The following is a 4,465-nucleotide window of genomic DNA, read 5'->3' on the forward strand; positions in this document are numbered from 1 at the left end:
TCCATAAAGGATAGATTTTTCAATCAAATTGTATCGCAGAACAATAGCAGATTCTGATATCGTTTGCCGATGTCACTAATATATTAAAGATATTCGATTTAAGCCATCTAAAGTATTACGCATATCAGAGAGAAATAACTTTGACGTACGAAAAAATGTCAATGTCTTACATATTATTGTACTATTTTTATTACCAAAATTGTCATTTTGCCTATGTCATGTGTCAGGTGAAATGAATCATGATATAGCTAATTCGTGACCTGAAAAAGGGCGGGAAACACGAACGTGAACGCGCGCGTTTTTCGATTAACTAAAATTTTATTTTGTTTGTTGGATTAGGATTAGTAGTTTAGTGTAGTTTATGTATATATATTTGTGATTTCTTAGTTTTAGTTAATAGTGTAATTAATTCATAATTTATTGGTAAGTTTTCTTTTTTTTATATACTTTTGCTCCTTATGGAGCCGCCTGATGACCCTGGGGGCGGAGAAGTCCCTGGGGTTGGATATGTTGTAACTATTTCTAATGATGAGTCTGGCATGGAAACAGACGGATCAGTAAAATCTAGCAGTGGTGCTAGAAAACGGAGAGCCAATGTAAATAAACATTGCTCGCATTGTCATAAAAAAAAACGTAATAAGAAACATGAGGGCAAGGAAATTAAACAAAATGAATGTTATTGCATTCCTTTATCCAATACCAATACCCAAATTAGTACTGCTCCGTTGTTCACGGAGTCACAGCTAAATTCGTTTAATAAAAAACCAGAATCTGTAGCTCGTTTAACATATCAGGCGAGTGATGCAGCACCATATGTTGTACATGTGCAAAGGATACAGCAAACTCCTAATGACAATGTAACAGTCCATCCTATTGCTTTTGGTCGTTTTTTAAAAAGAAACTCTATACATAATATAGTTAACGGAAGTTTAAAACGAATTGGCCGTAATAGACTGTCTCTTTCTTTTAATAATTACCAAGACGCAAATTCATTCTTAAATAGTTCTGCTTTACAATCAGTCGAGTATAAGGTTTTTATCCCAACATTTACTGTGACCCGTATGGGTGTTGTAAGAGGCATACCTGCTGAGTGGTCAGATGAAGAAGTTAAGGAGAATATTAATTTACCTGTTGGATGCGGTCCAATTTTAAAAGTTAGAAGAATGAGACGGCGTATCACTGCAAGTAATGGCAGTGAATTTAAGCCTACTGAGACTGTGGTTCTTACGTTTGATGGACAAGTACTTCCTAAGCGAATTTTTATTTGCTACACTGCTCTCCCAGTTGATATTTACATTTTCCCCACCATACAATGTTACAATTGTTGCAGATTTGGTCACGTGAAAGCAATTTGTAGATCAAAACCAAAATGTTTCAAGTGTGGTCAAGACCACACGGCTGATCAGTGCTCTATCCTAGAGGATGATGCATACTGCTGCTTATGTCAAGGTTCCCATTTTGCCACAAGCAAAAAATGTTTAGAGTTTAATCGCCAAAAAGCCATCAAAGAAACTATGGCCAAGAGCTGTATTTCTTATGCTGAAGCATCAAAAATTCATGCACCGATTTCTAAAGTGTCTTATGCTGATGCTTTACTTTCTTCTTCCAATGTAGGGGCTTCCACAATTTCTACTCCTCAAAATGAACAGACACGTAAACAGTCTTTGAGTAATACTTACAAAAAGACTGTTTTTCTTAAACCAAAAAATATTCCTAAACTATCCAAAGGTTATGACAAAAATACACAACATGAATTAATTAAAGACTATGATATGCCCTTACCCAGGAATGGTTGTGGTTTAAACCCAAACAACAATAATGAATTGACATTACAATCTATTGCAGACCTAATTAAAATTCTCATTAACACTTTATCACAGTCTAATATTCTTTCACCGTCCAACGCTGCTCCTTTAATTGACACTATCGTTAACTTACCAAATTATATTAATAATGGACAAGCAAGCCACAGCTCTACAGTGGAACTGTAGAAGTGCTTCATCTAAGAAAAGTGATATTATTTATCTTATAAATAAATATAAACCTTTTATCTTTGCTCTACAGGAGACTTGGTTAAAACCAGGTACTCCATGTAGGTACTCGGGCTATGCCTGTCTCCGTGAGGATCGCATTGACGGGTATGGTGGGGTTGCCTTACTAGTCAAGCATCATCTTCCCTTTTCTCTCTTTCCTATTCCTTCTCATAGTAATGATTTTTCAATTATTGCTGCTATTGTTAATAATATCTGCTATGTTTCAATATATATCCCTCATCCAAGTTCTTCTATCTTTGTTGAAATTGACTCTATTATTTCTTCTCTCCCTAAGCCTTTTATCTTATTAGGTGACTTTAACTGTCAACATAATTCATGGGGCAGTTCAACAACCAATACATACGGAGTTTCATTGATGGAACTGTTAGACTCACATAATCTTTGCTTTCTCAACAATGGTTCTGTGACCCGGCGGACCACTCCCAATGAAGGCTCAAGTGTCCCTGATTTAAGTATTTGTACTCCTTGTTTAGCTTCCACTATTTCATGGTCTACACTCTCTTCTTCATTTGGTAGTGACCACTTCCCTTTACTTCTTAGTTTTCCTTTTCATATTAATTTTACATTTAGACATTCTCCTAGACTAAAATATCGACTTAATAATGCTGATTGGGATACCTTTAAAACCCTTATAGAGAAAAAGATGACTTCCCTTCCTAATATCTCACATGGTTCAGAATCAATTTGTGCTGATGCATTTACTAAATTATTTATAGAGGTAGCTGACAAAACTTTTCCAGTTAAAAATGGTGCTCTGGGCTTCATTCCATCTCCACCTTGGTGGGATCAAGAATGTTCGGAAGCTATTAAAAAAAGAAAACAAGCTGAGCTTCAATATTATGAGAATTGTACATCTGAAAATTTTGATCTGGTTACAGATGCTTTCAAGACCACTAGTTTATTATTCAAAAAGAAAAAAGCAGATAGCTGGAAAACTTTTTGCCTCTCTATTTCCCCTAATGTCCGTCCTTCAGTGGTATGGCGTAATATTAGAAGATTCAGGTGTGCTTTTACTGAAACCTCTGGTTCTTTCCCCGATTCATTAACTAATCAATTCCTCGACAGACTTGCTCCTACTACAGTTCCTGAAAGAATAATTATGCCTCTGATGCCATTAAACCCCTCTGGTCTCAATAGTCCATTTTCTATGTATGAATTTAAAGGAATACTATCTTCCCTTATAGACTCTGCTCCTGGTGAAGATGGAATCCCATATTCTTTCATCTCTCATTTAGGCGACCACAGTCTTGAATATTTCCTGAAATTGATAAATACAATCATGTTAACCGGTTCTATCCCTCCACGCTGGAAAAACCAGATCATTATACCAATTCTCAAACCTAATAAGAATCCCTCCAATGCAAATTCATATCGTCCTATTGCATTATCTTCGGTCTTGATAAAACTCTGTGAACATTTGGTGAAAACTCGTCTTGAATGGTTTTTAGAAAGCAATAATTTACTTTGCGACAGTCAATTTGGTTTTCGTCGAGGAAAGAGCACGATGGACAGTATTGCCATCTTTACCACTGACATTTATTTAGCATTTTCAAGGAATGATTCTGTTGTTGCCACTTTTTTAGATGTACAATCTGCTTATGACAATGTAGTGTTGTCAGTTCTCCATAAAAAACTACAGTATTTAAATGTACCTGTAATGTTATCAAATTTTATCATAAATAATTTATATGAAAGACACATCACTCTAATTTCACAAGACTCTACTGCTGTAACTAGAACCTTATGGAGAGGTCTTCCTCAAGGATCAGTATTAAGTCCCATTTTATATAATATTTATACCCATGATTTGAAAGCTTCTTTTGGAAATCGGATTTGTATTCTTCAGTATGCTGATGACCTTTTACTTTATTCCATTCATCAATCACCGGCCATTGCTTGCTCAGTACTGTCTCATTCTCTTAATTTATTAAAAACATGGCTTGATACTAATGGTCTTGAAATATCCCCAACTAAAAGTGTTGCCATGCTTTTTTCTAGAAAGCGACTTCCTCCTCCGATCACTGTGTATTTTGGTAGTATTATTATCCCTGTTAAAAACTCTGTAAAGTTCCTCGGTGTGTTTTTAGATTCTAAGCTATCTGGCGTACATCATTGTGACTACATTTTTAATAGGTGTGAGCGAAACCTAAACATCCTTAGATGTTTATCCGGTGTATGGTGGGGTGCCCATCCCTTTTGTATGAAACTTATGTACAACGCTTTAATCCGAAGTATTTTAGACTATGGTACCTTTTTATTATCTCCTGGAAATACAACCCGTTTTAAAAAATTAGATAATATACAGTCTAAGGCATTAAGATTTATTACAGGAGCTATGAAAACTAGTCCAATTAATGCTTTACAAGTAGAATGTGTTGATGCCCCATTATATCTTAGGCGACAATATTTAT

The 4,465-nt window shown here is 35.4% G+C and overlaps 1 long non-coding RNA gene across 2 annotated transcripts; it reads right to left on the reverse strand.

Annotated features, from left to right (window-relative positions):
- Positions 1-674: 674 nt before the first annotated feature.
- LOC123689434 lies at positions 675-4,016 on the reverse strand. 2 transcript variants are annotated; one of them, XR_006750411.1, is made up of 3 exons: positions 3,855-3,869; positions 3,395-3,706; positions 675-3,312 (listed from the first exon to the last, which is right to left on the reverse strand). It is a non-coding gene; the product is annotated as an uncharacterized LOC123689434 (long non-coding RNA). The 2 variants fall into 2 exon arrangements; XR_006750410.1 differs by having other exon boundaries at positions 3,395-4,016.
- Between the last annotated feature and the right edge of the window lie 449 nt (positions 4,017-4,465).

The sequence above is a fragment of the Pieris rapae genome, chromosome 9 (assembly GCF_905147795.1).
Source record: "Pieris rapae chromosome 9, ilPieRapa1.1, whole genome shotgun sequence".
Lineage (NCBI taxonomy): Eukaryota > Metazoa > Arthropoda > Insecta > Lepidoptera > Pieridae > Pieris > Pieris rapae.